At 36.4% G+C, this 19,361-nt stretch overlaps 1 protein-coding gene and 1 long non-coding RNA gene across 4 annotated transcripts in view; one reads left to right on the plus strand and one right to left on the minus strand.

Annotated features, from left to right (window-relative positions):
* prrt4b (proline rich transmembrane protein 4b) overlaps positions 1–19,361 on the plus strand; it is a 204,900-nt gene that overhangs the window by 97,617 nt on the left and 87,922 nt on the right. The gene's annotated exons all lie outside the window — the stretch shown is intronic.
* On the minus strand, positions 15,332–18,737 carry LOC148965185 (uncharacterized). The gene is made up of 4 exons (XR_016150052.1): positions 18,582–18,737; positions 17,498–17,645; positions 16,956–17,048; positions 15,332–16,210 (listed from the first exon to the last, which is right to left on the minus strand). It is a non-coding gene; the product is annotated as an uncharacterized LOC148965185 (long non-coding RNA).

The following is a 19,361-nucleotide window of genomic DNA, read 5'->3' on the forward strand; positions in this document are numbered from 1 at the left end:
TTTCTCGTTCATCTTTTTTGAGCCGATCACCAGAGCGAAACATGCCATGTGACTAATCTATAACATGACGCTGCGGACAGGCGATCTCTCCCAAGGAGGACCACAGACTTGTGGTTCACGGACGGGCCCTGTCGATTTGTGCTATGCTACTGTCTAAAGCAACTATTGCAGAAGACAGAGGAATTGCATGCTGTGAAACCCCAAACAAATAATAATATATCTATATAAATAAAAATATGTGGCTGTCAATCACTTAAAAAACAACAAATTAAACAATTCAAAGCACAGGTTAATATAGGTACTGTATATACAGTGATGTGAATAAGTTTGGACATGCTAAAGTTGCCTAAAAAGAGGAATAAAAAATCATCTTTTGAATATTGATCTTAATGCCTTAATTAGAAAAATGAGGAAAACTCCAACATTTAAGGACACAAAATTTCTTTGTGAATGAATAATGTATCATAAATAAATAAATAAATGTTTTTCCTTAAAATACAGGGTGCATAAGTCAGGGCACCCCTATGTTAAATTCCCATAGAGTCAGGCAGATTTTTATTTTTAAAAGCCAGTTATTTCATGGATCCAGGATAATATGCATCCTGATAAAGTTCCCTTGGCCTTTGGAATTAAAATAGACCCACATCATCACACACCTTCCACCACACCTAGAGATTGGCATGGGGTACTTTCCATAAGATCATCTTTCAATGCAAGTCAAACCAGCTATTAGGCTAACTGAAGTAAAACCATGCCAATCTCTAGGTGTGGTGGAAGGTGTGTGATTCTGTGGGGATATTTTAATTTTAAAGGCCAAGGGAACTTTATCAGGATGCATATTATCCTGGATCCATGAAATAACTGGCTTTTAAAAATAAAAATCTGCCTGACTCTATGAGAATTTAACATAGGGGTGTCCTGACTTATGACACATGTGTAAACAACATACAGCATTTTAAATATTTGAATGGCATCTTGAATAAAGGCTATCATCATTGACAATAATGAGACCGATGCCTCTATAAACATTTTAAAAGATTTTTTTTCCTTCAATTGCTGGGGATAAAATGAGTAATTAATTTCAAATAATTCAAAACAAAACAACATAATTGATAGCCAGGCCTGAAATGCAAATGACCTAATTATCTATAATTTAATACCAATTACAGAGCATTAAAACATATTATAGCTTTTAATTTGAGTAAACAATATTCACAATATTTAAATGAATAAGAAAATCTGCAACATTATGCCCTCACATGAAACCGTTTTGGCCATTTAAAAAGCTTCTGATGAAAAAACTTGTTTTCCTTTTCACAAAATATGTATCTATAGTCAATTAAGGCACTTTGGACATAAGCAAAGTTTGATTACACAGCATGGCTCAAACCTAACAACACAGCTGATTTTGGAAACCATCTCCATTTCTGCATTTTTGTAGGTTTTACATTTAGTATTGCATAATGCAATGAGGCTTTACTGGCCTCCAACTTAAAAACCCATAAACATTCTTTCAGAGACAGGCCTTCTTTCAATTCAGTATCAACTGTTGATCGGGCTTTTGTTGTTGTTTGTTTTTCCTCATTAAAATGACTCATCGAATCATGCCTTAAACTGCAGAGAGATAATTCATAATCCATGGCTGTAGATCTAATTCCAGACTTAGACATGACACCTAGAGAGTAATGTGACATAATAAGGCACATCATGAATTAAAAAAGCTAACCAAGTAATCCATCTGTGATTTGTGCAGGCAGTGCACAGGAGATTTGATTTCGCTAATGGAACCTGCCAATGTCAAATCTATGCTCTGTTACCTCCTCATCTATTTTTCTCCAATTATGCCATCAGGGCTGAATAGGCTTTGATCTGCAGGCCCATAGGGAGGGCCATCTCTTCAGGGGAGGAGTATAATATACAACTATAGCCCTCGAAGCTGTGATGACTGTTAGGGGGGAAAGGGCCTTATTTTTCCCATTAGCGTGAAAGTGGGCTGTAAAAGAGGGCCATTCTGAAATAGGCAGAAGGTCATTTCCATCTCTTGGAGAGCTACGAGGACCCATATGTGCATCAGACAGAGGCATTTCCAATATCAACAAGCTATCAATTAACGCATGATTACATGGGTGCTGTGGAAAAGGAAGCCAAAACTAAAAGTGAGATAGGAAGTTGGGGAGTACATCAAATGTGATGGTAGCACTTGAAAGCAGCATAGCTGGTGCCATGTGTCTGAGTCTGTCCTCTCCATTAGGTCAGTCTGTCTGTGTCTGGCCTCTTATTCATGGCGGCATTAAAGTTGAGCAGATAAAGGGAATCTGAGGATATCGGTTTGGATTATCCAGCTTTGAGAGGACTGGATTTCTCAGTCTGCAGCCAAAGGAAAGCTGTTGTGTTCTTTGTCGTGCTGTGCTGACTTGACTTCAGAGCAGGCTGCTTTATAAGATAGAAATATTTCTTTGTTATCAAAAGGGATGAGTGTGAGACAGACTTAGGGAGACCCAGAATTAAACTATTGGATGAGATAAGTTCTGACCTGAAAAACTACATTTGCATGTCTGGAAGGAAAAGTAGCAAAGGAATAATATGAGGAATGTCTCAGGTATGTCGAAGCGATTACTAATGAGCACAATGCAAGAATGCAGTAACTTTAAAATGGATGAATGTGTCTGTCTTCTGTAATTTTATTTGAAGACTCAAAAGTTTGGGGGTATTACAAATATACTTTAATCATTAAGGACCCATTCAATTGATCAAAAGAAGATAAAGACATTTCTAACATTACAAATGATTTCTATTTAAAAATGAATGCTGTTCTTATGAACTTTCTAATCAACAGAATCCTAAAAAAAAGTATTATGTGATTATTCACTAAACTATTTGGTTGCACAACTGTTTTCAACACTGAAACAATGTTGAGCACAAAATGATTGGCCAGATTCAAATGAATTTAAATTAGTAGGCCAGAAATATCACGGCTATTTCAGATGAGCAGGATAATAAAACTGCCGTGCATCAAATCAAAGAAGAGGGAAAGAAAGAAGGCTGTAATTCTGACATTCTCTTCAAAATAAAATTTGAATATAATCACACAAAAAATGCATGTGGATGAGAAGAAATTTTAAGAATTTATAATTGAGAAATTTCTGAAATGGCTGAATAAACTGGTTTTAGTCTGGAAGTCTCTTGATGCTTTCAATTTTCATTACATTTCAATTTAGAATGCCTTTTATGACGAAATACAATATCGCTTCCATATCAGGCACATTTTTGGACATCAGAAACATGTTGAGAGATGAAACAGAATAAATGTACATACATGAGCACGTATATAAACAATCTGCTGTTGCTCTTTTGGAAAAATTGATTCGAAAATTGGATTTGTGCAGTGGAAACAACAAAGACTCATTCAAAACCCCAAATCTATTAAACAGACTGATGTGGATCTATCGATCTTGTTTTCATTGTAAGCTTTAACAAGCAAGGTGAACAAACAAAACGGAGAAAGAGAAAACAAAATCAAACTGCAATTCAAGTAGATCTCCAATAGTATCTATAGCTAAATACAGCCACTACCCCTCTATTCACACACACATATATCCCAGGAGCATCCTCGGAGTAGACCTTGAGTAATTATAGCGTGGCGTCTTTAACCGAGACAAGTCTTTTTAAAGAACCTCTAACATCTCAAGAGGAGCTTAAGGGATTTGGCTTGAAATCATGACAGCCCATCGGTTATGTGCTCATGCGAGTTCCTGGAATGTTTACATGTGCTCGTGAGACAGTTTTTACTGTACTTTGGAGCAAGATTGTTCAATACTTGTAATAAATGTTCAACATTTAGAGAGACCAAAGTTAAAATAGTAGGAATTGGTTTGATTTCTTTGGTCTAATTTCGTCTGATTTCATTGATTTAAGATTACAAATCAGTCATCACAGCAGTCACTGCGGAAAGACTTCAACATGGCTGACACTGTTCCAATGACTAAAGCGATGCCCATGAGGCTGCTTTCCTCCTCCATGAGCTTTGCTAAGGATTTCTGTTTTAGTCATCTGGAACAGAAAATACTGCAGCTACTGAAATAATCCGATCCTGCATCTTGGCCTCATCTACAGACAACCAATCTTGAGCACTCACTTCATCTGAATGTAAATGGACAGGGAGGAGATAAGCTATGAGAGCTGGAATTGTTCTCACAGATGAACAAAGTGTTGTTTCTGATTGGTCGTGATTGTCCAAGCACAGCGTGCAGAGCAAATTATAGGTGAGAATGAACTGTGTATACAATGTAAAAGGGTCAGTATTTTTATTTATTTTTGGCCATACCATCCACACATTTTCTTAGAAATTAAATTAAATAAGAAAAATGTATAATTTCTATAATTATGCAATTTCCAAAATGGCTGTATAAACTAGTTTGGGTCTGCAAGTCTTGATGCCTTTTTTCAGTTGCTGTATCTATAGGGAAAAAAAATGGCCTTTACAAATGATTTAGTATTTTAATGCATTAAGTATGTCTTGTACAACTTACATTTGGTGCATTGCGAATGCTAATTTCACTATATAAGTTAAAGGAGCTGTATGTAAGAAATGTATTTCAAATAATCATAAAATGGCCCTGATATGTCACCAGACATTAAGAAATCATGTCCATTTCAAGTACTTTTATCACTGACAACAGTAGTCCAGCCAGGATATTGTCATTTAAAAAGTGAAGTTGCAGCCCTCAACTGATGTTGATGTTGTCATGTTGTGTTTTGGATCTACCAATCACGAAGTCAGTAGTGTTACAACATCCGGGTTGCCAGCTCTTCTCTAGTTACCACAGCTGCAGCTACAAACGTGTCGGATAAAAAAAAAAATGTTGGATCCTATCTGGCAACCTCGAGTCAGGGGGGAGAGGGAGGGGATACACCACTCTACAGTAATTTGAAAGTGATTGCAGTACCAGTTTTGGCCACAATCTTACATACGGCTCCTTTAATTGTTCATTTCTACCTCACTTTTAAGTTTGTAGAAATTTGTCTTAAAAAGGTGCCTCTCCACAAGGAACTATTAATAATCATTAGAAGAACCTTAATTAGGAAAAATGAATTTTAATCTGTCGGATGCAATGTAAACATGAACAACACACGCAGGCAGAGACTAACGTTGAAAGACGTTGGGATTGATTGTAGATCAGATCCTGTTCATTAAAATCAAAGGAGAAATGCTACTGCTGACAGGAGACATTAATGAGATTGGAGCGTATGAGAATTGCACATGAGCGCCAATATTAAACATACATGCCTTAATTGCTTGGAAAGTCAATCTGGAAGGCATAACGATTTTCCAGATCTATGCAAGATTTCCATGGTGTGTTTTTCTACAGAGAAACTGTTCTAGTGAGCAAAACATGCAGGCAGTATTTTGAAGCATCATAGGCTGCTCCAAAACATGGGCCAATTTAATTAATTAATTGTTTAGGACAACAGCATTCTTTTTTTAATGACAGCAGCAGAACACATTCATTCTGTACAAAAACAGATCAATGATAATAATTTAAACGTTAAAAATTCATAAACCATTTGTGTATTTATGCTTAAAGGTGTCCCACTTTGTGTCTGTCAGGCTAATTTTTAGCTTAGCAATAGCATCATGCTAACATCAAAGTATCCCACATGGAAAGCTATTTGAGTTGTTGTCCCAGTAGGCAGCAAGGCAGAGAGGCAGCTTGGTCTCATCTCTAAAGAATAACTGCTTCTCTGTGTATGCAATCATTTTTTTTTTCTAACTCCATTCCTGTCACTATATGTTAGATATGGTTGGACTTTTGTATGTAAAAAGAAATGTCTATCTATAATGAAAATCCTGAATCCTCTATAGCTAATCCGTTTCATTTTTTTTTCTATCCTTGGAAGACTGCATTTCAAAAACAAACATTTTATTCAGAGTGAGACATCGAAAGAAAGTGCAAGAAAGCTGAAAACACAATTGACGCATTTTTGAACTGAAAAGAGAAAATGTAGAGCCATTCCAAATCCATGCTTGGAGAACATTAAAGTGCCAATCATCTTTCAGAAGCGCGAGGTCGTATTTCTCCAGGCTCTGAGCTGAGATTAAACTCACTCACCTGTTCACTCAAGCCTGAAGCTCTCCATCCAACACAGGGGCCGACACTAACCGTCATCCCAATTAAGGCTGCAGTCACTGGGGACAACAACAACCTTTCCTCCTGCCTCCATCTCTGGTTCCTCCCATACATGGTCTGAAGCTCTGTCACAAAAACCCTGAGGTTAGACACAAACAATTCACAACAGGGATTCAGACTTGAATCAAAGTCCACAGACAGCGCCATTCATTACCTCCAAGACTGTGCCAAAGTATCTCATAAAGGGGATGTTTTGGGGTTTAGTTTGGACACAGAGATGGTAGTTGATAGGAGGAAAGGAGGCCAGGGTTCAGACCAGAATGCACATGCTTAGGAATGTATGGCTGTATGGTTCAACCCGGTCTCATCACAAGACGTCATATAACTGACGTTTTGGGACGTCTTTTGACCATACGTCAATATTCGCCTTTTTAGGGCCCCCTTAAACGTCGGTAGATGAGGTTATGGGATCCTAACTCTACCCCATACCTAAACCTAACCCGTCACCTAACTGACGTTAAAGGTAAAGCGTCAGTTGTATGACGGCCCGGGATCGCCATCTACCGACGTTTAAGGGGGCCCTAAAAAGGCGGATATTGACGTATGGTCAAAATACGCCCCAAGACGTCAGTTATATGACTTTTTGGGATGAGACTGTGTTATATGGTTAGACTGAACTTGACCATGTTATTAAAGTAGTTTGCCCAAAAGAAAAAAATATGTTATTATCAAGCGGCAACATTCTAATCTGAAAGATGAAGCCTACCCAGAAGTGCGAAAAACTGCAATACATCTCAAATCCGCTAGAAGCCGGTCCCAAAAGGGAGCAACTATCCAGACGTCATGTTAAAATGTCCGTTTTCACAGCATAAATTCATATGTTTACAGTTTGGTCCCATGGACTTTTATTGTAATCTTCAATATGTCCCGAGTGCCTGACAACTGTGAGGGGGGTGAATTTTTTCTAACTCGTTAGTTAGATCATATTTACATAAAAATATATGACAAATAAGGGCGGTTAACTTTGATTGACAGCTGATAACGGGCTGCACCAAGTGAATTTGATGTCTCGACCATGATCTGACACAACACATCATACCACCTCTGTATCCTTTCTGAAACTTTTGTATTTTGTATTTCCCAGTATGGCGCCGCCCATACCCCCCATAAACAGCCTCAAACCCGTTCTTCAGAGAGTCTATGGGTGACGTCACAGACGCTTTGTCCGTATTTTTTACAGTCTATGGTTATTATTCATTAGCCATCTTGTCATTCCAACCCATATGTTGTTGTTTAATTTTTTTGTTCATTTGTTTTTTATTTATATTTGGAGTTATGAGAATATCACAAGATCCTTCAGAAATTATTCTAATATCCTGATTTACTACTCAAGAAACATATTTTATTATTATCAGTGTTGAAAACAGTTGTGCTGCATGACAACAGTGCATATATAACATTAAACAATAACAATATATAATCATAAAATAATAGTAAAAGTAAAAATATTCATTCTCCTTGTGTTCCACATTTACTCCAGAGAGATAGATGCCATATATCTCCAAAACATGAACAAAAACTCTTCTGTCATATTCAAACTCTCGCTCTCTCACTGATGTTCTTTCCGTATAAAGGGTCAGACAGTGTTCCGTGTCAATCAATCACAGTCAACTTGCCGCCACCCACCTATGGACAATTACAATATTTATGAGTGCCCATTTCATTGTGCTCTCTCCCCTTTTCAATCTCATTCCTGCTCTCCCTCTTCATCTCTTTGCATTCTTTTTCTCATTTTTCCCCCCTTTCGCAGGGTTTATTTTAATGAAAAGCACGGAACACAATCATTCAGGCATTTGCCGGTGTAATTCCTACAGCACAATGATTTGAATGACTATAAGCAGACGGAGGAAAAGTGCTGACAGCTCCAAGAATAAATACATTTCTAAAATACAGGGCCAAAAGCTACCCCATCGCCCCACCCCCCAATCACCTCTGCTCCATACACTCACAATAAATCACCTTAATTGATTGAAAAATAAAATGTTCATTGCATTGACCTTTAAGAGGGAGGGGGCTCAAGATGGTTTAAGAAACCAGAGCGGTAACTGAAGCAGTGATGTTTCCATCTTCCAACTAATCAAATGCCTTTGTCGATGCCTCTCTGAGAGATCTGACGTTCCCTACACACACACACACACGCTCTTGCATCCCTTTTGCTACATTATGACATGAGCTACACACCACACAAACTACAGGCGGAAGTCAATTATTAGGTTTTATAGCACGTCTTTGCGAAATGACTTATTCATGGAGTCCTTGTCAGATGAAAATTATACACCCTTTCAATCACCTTCTCTCAAGGGTGTTCTGATAGTGGCAACACAAAAGGAAACTTTCTTTCACTTACAGACAGGGGCAAAAATGATGTTTTGGAACGTATGGAGACATCTCAGATTTTTACTGGATGCGATAAATGAATTAAACATGGAATCTTCAAGACCAATTAAATGTTGATATGTTAATATGTGAATGCAGAATGAAGTGGATCAGTACACAATATGGCAAACGATTAAAAGAAGATTCTCTGCCCCCATGCGAATAATATAGTATGCAAAAAGCAGTGAGTCAAATGAGTCATATGTCCAAATATGCATTATTCATAAAAAAATAAATAATATATACCGTAATCTGCTCAATTCTGTGTATAGTAGGTGCTATACACAAATAACACACCAATTTCCCAAATTATTAAGTTTTCACCAATTTCTTTGTGATATATGTGAATGTGAAATAATTACACCATTTAGGTTTTGCCAACGCTTCGATACTGAACCTAATGGGAATTGTTCAAGTGGCACACTGTTGTTATGGTTAGCTCCTCGGGCAAACGTGATTTCTGTATTTGGTCTATTTAAATGCAATCGAAATGTTGCTTTTTAATAGGTAGAACTGAATGAACTAGTTTAACGTAGTTTATTGAAATTCTTTGGAAGGGAAAACATCTTTGATTAGGTGCTGTCGGATCTCTCAAACCCCCCATAATAGTTGTAACTCTCCAGCAAGACAGCCAGAGAGGGTTTGAGTTTAAGAGTGCTGCAGGCTCATGGGACGTGCACACATTTCACGGGTTACAGCTCCAGCCGTTCCAGGCGCTGCATGTGTCCGGATCGATTCACAAGCTCTCTCTCGTTCTCTTTTCTCCTCTTTGTTCCTTCCATCCGCGTTCTTCCCTCTGTCCTGTGAGATTTCACACTAGTGTCTGTAGTGATGCATTTGATTGGAGTACACACCTTTTCTGCTCCTCGAGACAGCTATGGGCCCTTGTGTGTGGGGGGTGTGGGCCTACAGACAAAGACATGTCAAGAAGTGACTGTACATCATCTTTGTTCTAATCCTGCAGAAGATTGCATGAAGTTCAATATCAAGTTCAGTGTCCCTTTACATATGTCTTATGTGGAGAATATGGGTCATATTTCACCACAAATGTAATTTGTAAATGTGTTTTTACTGATTTAAAAAAGAGAAAAGGTCATATTTGCTGAAGAAATTCATTTATTTAAAAATGGCTGATGTAAAGTGAATCCCTTTGTGGATATTTTTTTTTTTTGTCATTGCTTTAAGGAGATTTACAATGAGCGTTTGGGCCGAGTGTGAGGAACCATAATGGACTATCCTAATGCATTGGTTTAGAGGGAGAGAAAGAGAGAGCTGTTTTGACAGCTCTTCCACATCGAGTAGTCTGGAGGCTGAGAGAACCGACAGAAAGACACGGAGATAATACGAAAGAGACAGGGAGTCTTTTTAATCTGGATCTGCACTAACAAACAACACTTTCTGGCATAAAGAAAGATTTGCAGCCTCAAATGATTCCTCTTTGTCTTGCATCATGAGTTGGAGAAAAAAATGGCATTATCCTCCAACAAACGTTATGTAAACTTTTGTAATGCTGTTAATCGTGTGTGAAGAGTGTAAGCTATAGACGAGTCTCTCCATAGATCGTTTTGTGTGTCAATACAAGATGTGGATACTAAAACAAGTGAAAGGCTTTAATGAGTCTGATTCTTAAATCTATCCTAAATTCTTTACATAAAAATCACTGGACAAAGAGTTTATTGCAACGTACCACTGTGATGCCTCATTTCTTTAAATAGCTCCACAGATTTTGAGCCATAACAAAATTCCCACTATTTCCCAAAAGCGATCAGTTAACTTAACTTTAAAAAAGTGAGGAAACGTGTTGCCTTAAAATTGAAATTGTCAAGTCGACATATCATTTAACAGTATTTTATGAAATGTCCGGTTAGATCTTATGCATTTTTTCCCTGCATATCGTATGGGAACTTACTGTTAACCTATTAACGTTTTGTTTTTTTTCTGTAGCATTTTTAGATTTTTTTTTTTACTTTTCTATTGTATGTTGCAAAATTTTCACTTAAAAAGACAGCAGTTGTTACTTTTTATAAGGAAGTACATTAAAAAAAAAAACACAAATCTGATCTAATTACGTCATTTGCAATCGAAAATTAATAATTTGTTGATTTCCTTACAAGTACAGAGCTTTGTTGTCTGTTTTTTGCAGATCTATGAATTGTTGTAATATTGTGATTTATCAATTGGTTGGTTTGACTCATTGCATAGAACTCTTTATTAAAGTCCCCATGAAATCAAAATTGAACCTATTTACTTTGTTAGCGCATATTACTAGTCTTGTGGTGAACAATTAATCCGTGCAAGTAAATATATATTAAAAAAATGTTTTACCTTGGTAATCTTTAATCAAAATCTGAAAAGTTACTTCCGGTCTGGAACGGTTTCTTTTTCTGATGACGTAGGTTTCACAGCTTGGGAGGGGAAACGCTTAACCACTCCCCTCAAACCGTTAGTTTACTATGAGCGAGAGATGGAGAGGAGGAGCGCTAGAGTAAAACCCTGCCCCTGTTCAATATTCCGTTTCACTTGGAAATACGTCACAGCACTGGAGAAAAATCGTTTGCAACTTCCGGATCACGGGGACATTTTTTAAATGCATTCAAGGAAAATATATCCAGCATTGGTGGGTGGTCACTGTTGCGCTGTAATGTCCTGAGAAAAGAAATTCATTGATTCGAACAAAAAGCTGTGAACACTTTCACTTCAAAAACATGGCTTATTACAGAAATCCCTCTGGACACACAGAAATAGCTTTTAGTAATTAGTGCTGAACCCCTCCTGGCCTTTGAGGAACCCATGGTTCTCCCACTTGTCAGTCATTTTCTGAACAAATACAGTGACGCATGTAGGAGCGTGAGATATAGACAAAAGAAATGTTCAGGGATTCTGAGAGGGTAAATTCCCTCAGGACAAACACTAGTGTGTGAATAAGAGAGAAGACTAAGATTAGGGACATCCTGTTACACACAGCCACTCACTCTCAGACTGTCTCGGTTGTTGTTTTTTTAACAACCAGCATTCAAGGATCAGAGGTCATCAAACTGTTTTGGCACTGCAGATATGGACTACTTTATAACGGGACTCTTACAAACTCTGTATCAGTAGCTGTATATTGCTGACAGCAGGAATTGGCCAGTAATTGCATACCTGCCTCTATATCAGGTACTGAAGCCTAAAATCCAGGTTGAACCTTATCATTTTTTTTTTCTGTGAGAGAGAGATAGGCAGAAAGAGAGAGCCTCAAGCGTGTAAAAGCATCAGTGGAGTAGAGAGACCATGTTTTTCACGTGCGTGGTTCACAGTGCTGACGACAAAGAGGATCATGGATACTTGTCATATTACCCACCACTACAAATATTTAACAGGATAAATAAAAAGCTGTGCTCTCCACGCAAACGTCATTCCAAAAAGTATACAGAAACGTTGGTAACTCTTCCAGTTACCCATGTAAATACTATGGACTTATTTTAGTAACAACAATTACTGGGTAATAACTATACTAACCCTGAACCTACCCCTAAACCTACCCCTGTTCCATGTACTTACCTTATATTAGTCAGTAATTTCTAGGTAAGTAAACTGTAAGTACTGTACTGTAAAAGGAAGCGTTACCGAAACGTGTAAATAAATAAATAAATTGTTAGGCCATTTGTAAGGCAGTATCAGATGTATCCTTCTATGGAATAGCAATACTTTACAAGATTATAAATATACTTTTCTTTCATTCAAAACGTATTATTAAAAAGCATTCCAATATGCAATGTTAATTTATATACTGTATAAATATACATAACATACAAATACAAGCAGATTTGGTTATTTAAATTAGAGAAAGCCAAGTAAAGTCACTTTTAATATATAGACAATTGTCACTTTATACAATAAAGATTGTTTTAAAGCAGCTTTACAGTGATAAACAGGAAATATAATGCATCTCAGCTGTTGTTCAGTTGAAGTCAGTTCAGTGTTGAGTCAGTTCCGTTGTAAAGACCATCAATTATTAAATTAGTCCATTTCATCTATGAAACGGTGATGTCATTGTCCAGCTCAGTTCAGTTCTCATACAATGGAGTCAGTACATTCAGATCAATATTGTTGAATATTAAGTGTCCCCAACTAAGCAAGCCAGAGGTGACAGTGGCAAGGAACCCAAACTCCATCAGATTCCCAATCTTCCAACCCTGAAATTTAAACCATTAGCTTAGAAACATGATAGCGTGAACCATTTGCTCCCTGTGCTCTTCGTGTGAGTAAATGCAATGCATGAGTGTCTATGTTAATGTCTATGAGTTTCCAGGACTACGTTGTTTTTGGGATAAGTGTTAATGCTGATAATTCTATACTCTTATAGACAGCTGAAAGCATAAATAAACTGGCCAAACTAAACTAACAATTAACTTAAAACCCAATTGTGAAGACATTTTCTGAGATTTCTGTGAAGTTTGGTCAATGGGTCTCTTGTGAGGTCCCATTTCAGTTAGGTCAATGTAAAGCTCACCAGGTTTTGGAAGTCAGTTTGTGTACTATTTTATAAATGGATTTTAGAAAAGAGTAATAGAATCATCAGGAAGATGTGTTTTTTAAAATAGACACTGCCCGAGTGCCCGTCCTTATGTCACAAGAGGTGCTTTGACCCGATCTCCATTAAGCTCTGAAAAGCTGGTTTATCTGAATCCAAGTGGAACCACTTCAAGCACAAGTAGGAGAGAAAGTGAGGGAGAAAACAGCAGCGTAAACCACCAGTGTTTGCCCCTGAAATAAAGCCTCATCGATCCCTGTGTGCTGTAATTGGCAGTGAAGGTTTGTCCTCTGCTTTGCTGGAGTTATGGACGAGCTTTGTGAATAGAGCCTTGTGTGCGTGTGTGAACATCCACAGAGAGATGCAGAGCCTACGGTGCCCTTCAAAGAGTCACACGAGGTGAGGAGATAGTCCCTCAACAGATAGAGCAAAATTAAATGCAGACTAAACTCAAGTTCAGCTCTGATTAACCAAACATAAAGGACAAAATAAAGAGAAGGACAAAGAAAGAGGTGCAGAACTCTGAAAAGGTCTGGAATACAAAGCAGGATGCAAGTGTTTAGTACACATGTGCGCGCCGCGCACACACTTGTTGAGCGGGTCACTAGTGCTATCCTTTGTCATTGTCTCTTGGTGTCTTGAAGCAAAGAAAAAGTCTTTCTCTCTACCCCGTCATGCATAGCTCTAATCTTCTTCGAGGTGTCTTCACAGTGAAACCTTGACAGTGGGTTGGTTGGGTGACTCAGCTTTTCTCTCACAATGACAACTGTCTGAAAGAGATGCTGGCACCAGGAAAGGTTTCACTTCAGCTCACAGGGAGGTAGACATGTGAGTGTGTGACTGTTTTGCAGAGGTATAACATCAAATCTTTTACTCAGATCTCAACCAAATGGAAACCTATATACAGTAGTAGGGGGGGTGTTCACACAGGGCTGGGTAAAAATCTTTACTTAATCCCAGTAAGGGCCCTTAAAATCCCAAGATTGATCTTTTACTCAAGTGTTTCCTTTACAACTGTTGGATCTTCATCACTGCAGAACAATACATTGCAGTCTACAAGCATTCGGTTCTGAAAACTGAACAAATGAATATTCTAACTGATAAATGCCCAAATAAATCTTGATCAAACCAGATTCGAAATCGAATTAATCGAAATTGAACTGAATTGGGAACCACCAATATAGCTTATGTAGATCCTTAATACAAATTGAAATTCTTGTTTCAACTAGATACAGCTTTTTACAACTAGCATTGAGCATTGATGAAGTATTTTTAACTTCACACACACACACTCTCAAAAAAAGGTACAAAAGCTGTCACTGGGGCTGTATCTTTTCAAAAGGTAAACTTTTGTCCATTTTAGGTGCTAATATTACATTTTAAGTGTTAATATGTACATTTTAGGTGCTAATAAGTACATTTTAGGTGTTAATATGTACATTTTAGGTGCTAACATGTACATTTTAGGTGTTAATATGTACATTTTATGTTCTAATAAGTACATTTTAGGTGCTAATATGTACATTTCAGGAGCTAATATGTCCATTTTAGGTCCTAATATGTCCATTTTAGGTGTTATTAGGTGATAATATGTACCACCAAGGTACCAATATGCAGCCTTTGGGTACAAAAGTGTACCTTTTGAAAAGGTACAGTCCCAGTGACAGCTTTTGTACTTTTTTTCTGAGAGTGCAATGTCTTTAAAAAATAGTGCAGCTGTCCTGTGTAAAATCAAATCTAACAAGGGACTAATTAGGAACACTATTTACAGTATAGGCAGAAATAATAAATGTGATGCATCAAGTAGGCCTATAGCATATTTAATATCCAGTAAAATAGTCAAGGGATGTCCCAAATTTGACAAGAAATGAAATTTGCGAGTATGTAAAAAGGTTCTACACTGAAAAACCTAATAAGTTGATTTAACTCAATTGATTTGAGTAAACTCGTTCCCTCAATTTAATTGAGTAATGGGGTCTCCCAAAACTTGCATATTTAAGTTTACTTAACTTGGTAGTTATGTAGACTTGACTTAAATTGTTTAGTTCACCAAACTTGACGATTATTTAATACACTTAAACAATAAAGTTCACTTAACTTAGTGTTAATATCAATTGTACTTGTATATTTAAGTAAACTTAACATGAAAATGTTACTGTAATATTATTTTAAAATATTAAAGCTATTATTTTTGACTGTAAGCTGTATGCACACTGCACTTACATAAAACAATGAACAACATATTGATCTTTTGAGTCTTTATTGACCAATTTCAAATGGAAATGAGTCTCACACTGTACATAACTTAAAATGTGGCAACAGTATCTAACATTAAGTAGTGCAATATCAATTGTACAACTCTGATCACTTACAAAATACACTTAAGTCTCAGATTTTTGTAAATGTACTGAACATTTACACGTAATGTACATTCTTTTAACATTTTACTGGTTTAAGCTTTATGCAATCACAGCAAAATAAGTAAAGCATACTGACCATAGTCACTGTCTTTGACCAAATATTTGCACAATATTACAGTACAAAATATACTGTAATTGAACACACTGTAGAGGTATTGTTACCAACAATGGTACTGTACTAAACTGACTAATGCACATTAATTATAGAGCATTTCACAATTTAAACCATTTTCCCTCACAAAACATTGTGAGAAATATTAAAGTCTCAAAGTGGCATTTTTTTTTAAACAAATATTTTCTGGGTCACAAAACTGACGAGGTAGTAAAAATGGTACCAATACATGGTATATATATCCTGCAAATCATTTGTAGAACATTCTCAGAGTGGTTTTAAAGTCTCAAAGTGAAGTTTTTTTTTTTTTTTTTACAAAAAGCTGGTTTGCCAGAGACTGCAATTTAGGCTTGAGAGAATATTGTCCCATTGACATTAACACACGCTGGATGAAATCAAACGTGTTGCCAAGTGATTTGGGGTAATTCAGTTCAAGTTCGTAGATCAGACCGAAGAGGAGACACATAGCCTGTGGGAGGTCCTGCATTTTATTATTCCAATCGTAGAAGTTAAATACAAGGAATTGGGGGGGCTGAAGGTCAGTGTCCTCAAATAAGATGCCCACTGGCACATTAAGGATGGAGTTGCGATGATCAGACACCTAGTGTAAAAACAGACATAAATAGAGTATTACGATCAGGAATCAAATGTTTATAAATTGATGTTTATCAGAACGTGCACTAGATTTATTAAAAACACACATAGCACTAACCTTATTTCCAAATTATATGGACAAGTATGCATTTGACTATGAAAATGTACATGTTTCCAGCAAAGACAATACTTTTTTTTTTTTTAAGTATGCAGAATAAATTACATTTATTAATTTGAAGAACTGGCTACATTTGTATTTTAAAGGAATAGTTCACCCAAACATGATAATGCACTCACTCTCGGGCCATTAAATATATAGAGTTGTTGTTTTGTTTTTTCATCTGAAAAGATTTGGAGAACTGTAGCATCACATCACTTGCTCCCAAATTGATCCTCTGTAGCGAATGGGTGTTGTAAGTAAGAGTCGAAAGAGCAAACGTGTGGATTAATTGTGGATTATTGTGATGTTTTTATCAGCTGTTTGAACAAGTTTGAGCATCTGTTTGCTAAAGAGGATCAATTTGTGAGCTGGTGATGTAATGCTGAAGTTCTCCAAATCTTTTCAGATGAAGAAACAAACTCTTCTTCATCTTGAATAATCTGAAGGTGAGAACATTTCCTGCAAATTTAATTTTTTCGGGAAACTATTGCTTTAAAATCAACATGATTTTCAAATGCTTGACAAATGCTTAGACTAATGGGAGCACAGGTGGTTGTTTTAATGTTAACACGTGAAGAACAGATGCACTTACTAAACATGACTTGAAGAAAGAGTCACCATCATCTCCAAGCATGATAGGTAGTCCTTGAATCACAAGGGTTAGGACCTCCGTTGGCTGGGCTAACTTTAGAGGAAAACACAAAATTCCATTAATGCCAACAACTAATCAATATATTTGAAGAACTTTTGTAAGAATATACGATTAAATGAATGCTCTTAAATATATAGATATAGTTCCCCCAAAATGAAATTTCTGTCATCATTTAGTCGCCCTCAAGTTATTCCAAACCTGTACATTTCTTTGCTCAGTTGAATACAAAGGAAGAATACATTTTGAAGAATGTTTGTAACCAAGCAGTTTTGGGCCAACATTGCAAAAATAACAATACTAAGAACACCAATTGTACCCAAAATTGTTCAATTACAAACATTCTTCAAAATATCTTCCTTTGTGTTCAGCGTTAACAAAGAAATGTATACAGGTTTGGAACAACTTGAGGGTGAGTAAAAGTTATCCTTTAAGTTATCTTAAATAAGACAAAACCTTGTTTATTATTATTAACCATTACTAACCTTTATTTGATTCAAAAAGTTAGCCAAGTAACCGTTACTGACCAGGAGTCCCCATTTTGGCTTAAAAAAGGTCCATGAACCGTGGACTATATCTATCAAGGTTCTCGTAGAAATCCTGCTTTAGGTTTTTGCCAGCAATTCTGTTGAACTGGGGAGATAAGAGCAGATCACATTATCACATTAGCGTGCACATTAAAATGCTTTATAATTTGGAAACAAATGTAGAGGCTAAGAAATATTTTTAACACGTTAAAGGAATAGACCACTCAAAAATGAAAATTATCATAGCCTATTCATGCTCAAACAGTTGTGTGCATGGCTTTCTTTGTTCTGCTGAAAACGAAAAGTAATATTTTTAATGTTTGTAACCAAAAGTTGCTGGTTCGCATTGACTTCTATAGTATTTTCCATATGACTAAATCGCTGTAATTATTGGTGACAAGCGTGACGTTAATTTTACAATCTACGAACTATTCGTTCTAGACTCGTTGCTATAGTAACAAATGTTCTTACAACTTGTGATAGATACTTTACGTTTTACAAGTCAAAATCAGAAATGTATCATGAAAATATTTGCAAGTTACTGGTAAAACTGACCTTTGCCCGGGAAAAATAACCCACATGGTCTGTGCATAGCTGCCATGTTCTTTCTTGCACAGAAAAAAAAGATCGTCGAATATGTAGCTCTCACTAGTAAAATAAGAAAATAAGCAGTTGACATTTCAATAATCATACTATCACAAAGTCATGAAGAAAATACTGTTAATTAATGTCGAGATTGTCAAAAGATTGACCAGAAAAAAACATCACAAAGTTCACTGGTCTCAAATAACGTTAACGTTAGTTAACTATGTTCTTTTGCCGAGAAATACACGATTACACAATTAAACTAATAAATTAAAGAATCGTTTGATATCGCAGTTATCATATATCATCACATAAAACGTGTTGGAAAAGTTTGACCAGGAACTAATTAACGTTATGGCTGCGTTCTCTTTTATTAACCGTGCAAGGATTTAAATAAACATATTTCTGAGTTAAAAAGTCATACAAAATAACTTTATATCTTAATAATTGTACTTACCGAGAATGTTACACAAAGAATAACTCCCGTCCCGTCTTCACATTTGAACTGGTGTCAGCAGCAACTGACGAGACGATGCGAAAATCACCAATTTTGTAATCCACCAATCAGCGCATTAGTTCTCTTGTTGCCATGCAGAACTGCTTGCGTGACAAATCGCATCAGAGGAAGATCAGAGAGAGACGTTTTAAACCTTTGAAATGAATTTGGTTTAACGTTCAACATGATGTGTCGTCGCTGTATTTCTGTTATTTATTTTTTTATTTTTTTATTGAGACTTGGTTGTTGGCTGATGTGAGGAACTCTTTCATGCATTTTGACACGTGGCAAATATGTGCACGTGAAATGTATGAAAATTGTGCAACCCCCAGTATTACAAAAGCACTTGAATATGGGCAATAAAGTTTATTTGTCAAGTTTAAAGTATCAGTTTTTTCAAAAATAAACATCAGTTTATTTCCATTACGATCAATAATTGTAAAATGAAAGCCATTTGTTTACTGGTAAAATAAGAACGACACCTTGAAAGAAAGCATGAATGAATGTATCATCATTTCACAGTTAAGACATTTTTGAAAATGACCTTTTGTAAGGTTTAATCATTATTTTGAGTTCACAGCACTTGAAATCTTAAGTTTTCGTATTTTGAAGGTAAATAAGTTATTTGAACTTATATTTTTGAGTGACAGGGCCAAAATGCAAAATTTTAAGTAATGTTTAGTCAAGTACACTTGATTGTTTAAGTAAAGACAACATTAGGGTTTACAGTGTAGATGAATG

This window comes from Pimephales promelas, chromosome 24, assembly GCF_988280905.1.
Source record: "Pimephales promelas chromosome 24, fPimPro1.hap1.1, whole genome shotgun sequence".
NCBI lineage: Eukaryota > Metazoa > Chordata > Actinopteri > Cypriniformes > Leuciscidae > Pimephales > Pimephales promelas.